At 42.7% G+C, this 8,197-nt stretch overlaps 1 pseudogene; it reads left to right on the top strand.

Annotated features, from left to right (window-relative positions):
* The first annotated feature begins 6,532 nt into the window (after positions 1-6,532).
* LOC112076176 (rho GTPase-activating protein 19-like) overlaps positions 6,533-8,197 on the top strand; it is a 26,002-nt pseudogene continuing 24,337 nt past the window's right edge.

Below are 8,197 nucleotides of genomic sequence, written 5' to 3'. Positions count from 1 at the left end.
AAGGGAGAATGTTTTTCGCTTTTTATTCTTTCATCACATTCCCAGTGGGTCCGAAGTTTACATACACTCAATTAGTATTTGGTAGCATTGCTTTAAATTGTTTAACTTGGGTCAAAAGTTTTGGGTAGCCTTCCACAAGCTCCCACAATAAGTTGGGTGAATTTGGCCCATTCCTCCTGACAGAGTGATGTAACTGAGTCAGGTTTGTAGGCCTCCTTGCTCGCAACAGCTTTTTCAGTTCTGCCCACCAATTTTCTATAGGATTGAGGTCAGGGCTTTGTGATGGCCACTCCAATACCTTGACTTTGTTGTCCTTAAGCCATTTTGCCACAACTTTGGAAGTATGCTTGGGGTCATTGTCCATTTGGAAGACCCATTTGCGACCAAGCTTTAACTTCCTGACTGATGTCTTGAGATGTTGCTTCAATATATCCACATCATGTTCCTCCTCATGAAGCCATCTATTTTGTGAAGTGCACCAGTCCCTCCTGCAGCAAAGCACCCCCACAACATGATGCTGCCACCCCCGTGCTTCACGGTTGGGATGGTGTTCTTCGGCTTGCAAGCTCCCCTATTTACTCCAAACATAACGATGGTCATTACATGGTACCTTCTGGCGTTTGAATTGCTCCAAAGATGAACCAGACTTGTGGAGGTCTACAATTTTTATTTATCTGAGGTCTTGGCGGATTTCTTAAATTTTTCCCATGATGTCAAGCAAAGAGGCACTGAGTTTGAAGGTAGGCCTTGAAATACATCCACAGGTACACCTCCAATTGACTCAAATTATGTAAATTAGCCATGAGAAGCTTCTAAAGTCATGACATCATTTCTGGAATTTTCCAAGCTGTTTAAAGGCACAGTCAACTTAGTGTATGTAAACTTCTGACCCACTGGAATTGTGATACAGTGAATTATAAGTGAATAATCTGTCTGTAAACAATTGTTGGAAAAATGCTTGTGTCATGCACAAAGTAGACTTGCCAAAACTTTGGTTGTTAACAAGACATTTGTGGAGTGGTTGAAAAACGAATCTAATGACTCCAACCTAAGTGTATGTAAACTTCCGACTTCAACTGTATAAGTATAAAATTATGGATGAGCATGTGACCGAGCGGCTAAGATGCAATTGTAGTAAAGAATAGATATTGAAGGATACAGTATATACATATATGAGATGAGTAATGTGAGATATGTAAACATTCTTAAAGTGGCATTATTAAAGTGACTAGTGCTCCATTTATTAAAGTGGACAATGATTCAAGTCTGTAGGTAGGCAGCCGCCTCTCTGTGCTAGTGGTGGCTGTTTAACAATCTGATGGCCTTGAGATAAAAGCTGTTTGTCAGTCTCTCAGTCCCAGCTTTGATGCACCTGTACTGACCTCGCCTTCTGGATGATGGCGGGGTGAACAGGCAGTGGCTCAGGTGGTTATTGTCCTTGATGATCTTTTTTGCCTTCCTGTGACATCGGTTGCTGGTGTCCTGAGAGCAGGTAGTTTGCGTTTGCCAGACCGCACCACCTTCTGGAGAGTCCTGCAGAAGTGGGTGGTGCAGTTTCCGTCCCAGGCGGTGATATATCTCAATTGTGCACCTGTAAAAGTTAGTGAGGGTTTTCGGTGACAAGCCAATTTTTTTCAGCCCCCTCAGGTTGTAGAGTCAATGTTGCCGCTTCTTCACCACACTGTCTGTGTGGGTGGCCCATTTACATTTTCCACCTTCTCCACTACTGTCCGTCGATGTGAATAGGGGGGTGCTCCCTTTGCTGTTTCTTGATCAAATAATTCTCCACAACATCCATTTTGGTGAACCAGAGGTTGTTGTGACTTTACTACTGAGACCAAATCAAATGTTATTGGTCCCATACACGGTTTAGCAGATGTTATTGTGGGTGTAGTGAAATTCTTGTGTTTCTAGCTCCAACTGTGCAGTAATATCTGACAAGTAATATCTAACATTTTCACAACAATACTCACATAAGACACAAATCTAAGTAAAGAATGTGATAAAAATATATAAATATTTGGACGAGCAATGTCAGGGCGGCATAGACTAAGATACAGTAGAATAGAATACAGTATATACACATATGAGATGAGTAATGCAAAATACATGTAAGAGCAGGACAGCTCCACTGCTGACCCCATCAAGGCACACTATCACGGATCCCCGGTACTGCTGCTCATTCCGTTCACCTGCTCCGGATGTCTACGTCACCGGCCTTCCCGGTCACTGAACTGGATTCATTACCACCACCCCGGACTGTCTTGTTATTACGCACACCTGGTTCCCATTCCCCTGATTGGTATGTTCCCCATTGTCCTTGTTGATTATTGTCCCCATGTCGTTGGTCTGTGAGTACCTGTGCTGTTGTATTGACTTCCATGCTACGTGTATTTGTGCACTTGTTTTACGGGTCTCGTCCCGTGTATTATAGAGCTTTACACCTCGCTCTTTCGTTTAGGTGGAGAAAATTAAAAAAACATTTAGTATTCTGCGCCTGTTCCAATCATTAGACAACGTGACACACTCCAGCCATTCTGACCCAGTACCAGTGAAACAGTCACAGAACACAAGGATATTACATTAAGCCAGTGCCTATTGGCTCAACCTAACAGTAGGGTTTGTTCACACTTTGTTGCTGTAGTTGCTGAGTTGAGCGTGAATGGAAACCACAGATAAGCATCACTCAGTGAGGTGTGAAAGATAACTATTTAAAGTAAAGTGGAGACGCCTGACAGAACACACCAGAATAACATTGTGGTTCCTTTTAAAAATATATGTAGATTGATAAACAGATAACCTAAAAGATAGGAAATGAGACATACCTGTCACAGACCAGAGAAATACCACCAACACACGTCCTTCTGTTCTCAAGGCCATTGTTGCATCTCCCACCCTGCAGTCTTAGAAACATAAACAACAACTCACTCTATAGCTGGTGAATAACTCACCTGATACATGGGAGTAGAAACTGTAAATGGGTCTTTACTGAATATAAAATGGAAAATTCAGCACAGTTTAATTTCTTTATTTGAAGAGTGAGCCTCATTTTTTAAAAGAGGCTAAATGTGACTCATTCCCATCACTCCTCATCAGCTGCATCAAAGTGGTACTGAAGGTTCCAGTGTTCTAGATAGACTCTATGACTAGCAGCTAGCTGCTCCTACTGGCATCTCATACGCAGTTCTCTAGCTCAGTCTCTCCATCTGTCCTCATTCCTCATCCATTTGGATCATCTGAAGTTTTTATTAAAAACAGTCTTCAGCTATCCTTCCACTAATTAGTATAACATCTCTCTATTAGTAGGAAGGACAGCTAAAGACCGATGCTGTTTTATGGGTTTTTACTAAGAGCTTCAGATCAACATACACTTACATGTTGGGTAAGATCACTTCAAAACAGTCTCCACTATGACCCCCAAACCACGCCCCATTAACCCCTTGTAGATGGGCAAAAAGTAACTCAATACATAACAGATCAATAACAAACTAGTAGTAAGGTGCCTGAGTATTTCATTTTTTATTTAACCTTTATTTAGTAGGACCCTTTCCTAAGTGTGCAAGTGCACACTTCCTGTCATGGATTAAAAGTATGGAATTGGTGTGAACATTGGCTGCAGATTCCATCTTTGTTAAATCCATATGAGAAAGCGTGCAAGTAGATACTTCGGGTGGAGAATCAGACCTAATCAAAAAGGCATAGGGCCAATGACGTCTGTAAACCAGTGATGTAAATAAACCCTGGATTGCTGATGCTATGTATTGGGTAATGACAGGATTTGAAGCCACCAGTCAGCCATATTGGTACTCCCAAGACGACGCAGTCCCCCATAGGAATTAATTGAATTCTACCAGAGGAGGCTGGTGGGGGGGAGCTATAGGAGGATGGGCTCATTGTAAAGACTGGAATGGAATTCATGGAACATATAGAAACCACTTTTGACTCAGTTCCAATAATTCCATTRCAGCCATTACAATGATCCCGTCCTCCTATAGCTCCTCCGACKAGCCTCCTCTGAAATCTACATATTTCAATTCAATGTTTCAAGGACATATTTACATTTATTTAAGTATTTTTGTTGTTGTAGTGGGAAAAGTAACATTGGTACTTTCCAAAAATTCTAATGTAAGGATATTCTTTTTTTATATTGTTTTATTTTAAATGTGTGTGTTTAGCTCACATAATATAATTTGAAAGTATGCATTTTTCTTTGCCACTAATTGGTGGCCTTTTGTCAATTCAGATCAGATATTTTGACAATAATTGGGCAAAAGAACAGAATTGAACTGCCTGTGTAAACACAGCATAAGATATAAACCCATCATTGGCTGGAGCCAGGGAGAGGGAGGGAAGATGGTGGATGGCGAAAAGAAGCGAGGCAGAAAGAAGGGCGTGGAGGTTCATACCCAGACCGACATCTTCAAAAAAGAAGCCAAATAATTTCTCCTATGAGTCAAGTACAGGAGAAATAACTACATGTTACTCTCCTGAAGCAGTTGATGGATAGTGAACTTCAAATGGAACTTGACAGAAGTGAAGAGGAAGTGTGGCGTCAGGTGAGGTGAAGGCTTCCAAGCCTCATCCCAATGATCAGGAAAATGACTCTGGCCCATTGGGAGTACGATCCGTGGAGAAAATGGATCAATGCCTTTTGGCCGATCCGTTTATGGTATCAGGCTATGTGAAGAAGGAGTTGGGTTCTGTCAATTTGGTCAAAGTATCCAGAAGTGGATTTCTTGTGTGTCTGCTGCACAGAGGGACAGGGCGCTATGTGTTTTGCAACTCGGAACGAGCTCTGTGTCCTGCTTTGCTCTCCGGAGCAGAGCGCAGCTGAAAGGTGTGATAACTGTTCACTGTTTAGTGTTGAAGTGGATCAACTGAAGCTGAGAATCCCCGGTGTCTGTGATGCACGCCGTTTGGTGTGTAGCAGACCCGGTGGCGAGTGAGAGACTGAGAAGACCCTGTCTGTCCTTCTGAGTTTTGATGCAGAGTTTTTGCTGGATAAAGGCATGCTACGGTATATACGTTATCCTGTGACAGCTTTTGTTCCGAACCCACTACGGTGTTTCAGGTTCCAAGTTTAAGACCATGTTGCAGCAGTATGTAGGAGGGAGATTCCCAGGTGTGATAAGTGTGCAGGAGGGTATGGGACAAAGGACTGTAGTTTCGGTGAAAAAGTGTTTCAATTGTGAGGGTGGCCATGGTGGGGATCAGGAATGTCTATTGTGAGTGAGACAGATTGAAGTGCAGAAAGTGTCATATACTGAGGCAGTGAGGAAAGTTTAGGATGTCGGGCTAAGGGTGAGGAGCCTGAGAGGATCCATGTGAGTACTAGGCCGGTACAGAGTGACCCGAACAGTTTTTGCTTTAGTAAGGTAGGCTTCTTGGCATGTATTGCTGTGGTCATTAATTGTACCACACGGATGGAAAGGAAATCCCTTGAGATTGAATTCATAGTAGCAGCAGCAGAGAAGTTGTGGGGTATCAGAGATTTTAGTGCAGAAGAACTACAGGTGGTTTTGAGAGAAAGGGTTCAGGCCTCCTGGGTGTAGGATCTGTTAGGTCCAAGGTAGTGGTGGGATGTGTAGCAGCTGTCTCTTATACACATCTAGATGTGTATAAGAGACAGGACTAAGGGGAACAACTACTTCAAGGTCTCAGAGCGAGTGACGTCACCGATTGAAACGCTATTAGCGCGCACGACCGCTAACTAGCTAGCCATTTCACATCGGTTGCATAKGGTTAGATGGTGGTGCAATTTCCTTTTGTCCCCATTTCCCTTTTTTTGTTGTGAATAAATGTGCAATGCACTTTCCAAACTGTGAAAGGCAGCAATATGCAACAATGTGTCTAGTCTGTTGGAAAACCACAGGAAGAAGAAAAAGCCAGGAGCAGAGAGGAAGCAGCGAAYCCAACATTTTGGCCAGGGACCAGGCGAGGGTTTCACATTTCCCCCAAAAGCGTTTCATCAATTAAGTACGTTAACATGCACAGTAATAATTCAATATRAAACTGATTATGGCAGTAGGCAGACGCAATAGTCATGTAAACAGCTTACATGACTATTAATCGGTGTAAGGTCAAAATCGAAGTAAACATACGGATATGAGAAGAAAAAAAAAATGTTTTCTGAGCAACCTTTCTAATTATTAGGAAACGTAAACACCTTAATCAGCGTTCCAGCTGTGTATTTGATCTGCATGRGCTAGCACCAGCCAAGCGAGCCTCCTCCCTCTTTAGCACGAGTGAAGTGAGTTCGGTACAACTGAATGGATGCATCTTAGAAATAGTTTTAAAATACAAACTTTACATGTCCCAAAAATAACATGGTTGCTGTGGTAGAACTTTTATTTTGATTAGCGATTTTCTGTATTTATTAGATTTCAGATGTGTCCATTATTTGGGAGATCGTTCTTTGTACAAAGCATGTAAACGTTTTTAATGGAACTGTTATATGAATCAGATTATCCACAAMAATCGCGTTACTGTGTGGATGTAACMGCACTCAATGTTATTGTTTTTCCTTGATTGACACTACTAAAGTAAATTCAAACAATCCAATCAGAGAACCYWACATGCAAATCTTTACTGCTCACCCCGCCCGTATTTTATAACCGACCAATCAGAGATGGAGTGGGCGGAGTCAGGGATACCAGCGGAGGATTCAAACGGAAGATGGCAGCGGATAAAGATTCCAATAAAAATACACAAAACAGAAGGTAAAATAACATTTAAACAGTATGTAGACAGAATAAACCATYKACGCACGTAAATATACTGTGGAGTTGTCGTGATACTGGCATTTGAATTTGGCTTGCTAGCTTGTCTGACATGCATGTTGTTTTTCAGTGACAGTGAAAGCTAATTTAGCTAGCTAACGTTATTTAGCTACTGTAGCTCTGACAATCAAGTGGCGTGTTGTGGCAAAATACAATTTCTGTGCATCACACAGCTACTCTGAACAACAATACGGTGCAGAGCATTTCTTTCTGCGCTGTCGCTGAATTACAGCAAGACTCCATAGTTAGCTAGCTAGTAGTCGCAACAATAGACCACAGCAGTGAGCTGTCATTGGTCCACTTCGTTTTGAATGGCCCGGTTTGTTGATTTTTAGACCATTCCATTGGTCCTGAAGTGAGATCAACACTCACCTGAGGCACCAGGCCATGCAAAAGCAACTCTCCACCATTATGCCAAGTCAAGCTGCTCTGAATTGCCAGTGAGTGTGTACTTGTGTGAAAGAGGTGTCTTCAGCTCACTGATCTTCAGAACTATGAGGAGCTATGACGATAGTGTCTTCTGGCCGGAGTAGTATCTTCTGGCCAGAGGAGAAACATAATGAACGTAGCTTTCATTTTCAAATTATTTTCAAAAAGTTAAATTACTACACACCGTTTTATAGGGTTACGGTTCCCACACGGTCATATGTGCTATCTGTGTCTCTGAACACCTGTGTGTAAACGGAAGGCAGACACTACAAACATGTTGTCATTAAATACTGTTGGCTGCAACTGTTAAAACAGTCTACAGTAAGTGCATTTGTGAAATTATGTTAATGTGATATGAAAGTAGAGGGCTTTATGTTTCTGGAACTGTACCGCAATTGAAAACCGATTCACATTTAGATGGAGTATTTTGATGTTTCGGTTGCCAGAGCCAATTCGCCTCTAAACAAAACATGTAAGGTCCTTGCACTATAGTAAAGTTAGACTTCTTTAGTCCATTATTGGGCTAGCCAACCACCACACCATCATCAAACGTGTGTGTAAGAGGGAGAGAGATTTGGTGTGTGTGCGTGTGAGAAAGTCAGTGTAAAGATAAAGCGTTTGTTTAAAGTTTTGCCTAGATCTTCAGCATCTGTGTGTGTGTGTGTGTGTTCCATCAGGGGTACGGTGTGCAACGTGGTGATTAGCCAGGATGCAGGGGGATCTTGGGGCGGCAGTGGGGTTGGTGGCCGCCCGCCCGTCATCTTCAACCCAGACTTCTTTGTGGAGAAGCTACGTCACGAGAGACCTGAGGGGTTTCAAGAGCTGGTGCTTAGCAACATCAGCCGCCTCATCGACCTTCCCGGTGCTGAGTTCTCTCTGCTGTTAGGGGACGAGGGAGGGCACAAGACACCCACAGCGGCCGGAGGGGGATTCTTCCGCTCCTTCAACTTCCTCAAACGTAAAGGTGAGAGAACTGCCATGAGGATCAA

This window comes from Salvelinus sp. IW2-2015, unplaced genomic scaffold (assembly GCF_002910315.2).
Source record: "Salvelinus sp. IW2-2015 unplaced genomic scaffold, ASM291031v2 Un_scaffold3607, whole genome shotgun sequence".
NCBI classification, from domain to species: Eukaryota; Metazoa; Chordata; class Actinopteri; order Salmoniformes; family Salmonidae; genus Salvelinus; species Salvelinus sp. IW2-2015.
The sequence above is the reverse complement of the archived record's forward strand: the minus strand, read 5'-3'. Positions and strand labels throughout refer to the sequence as shown.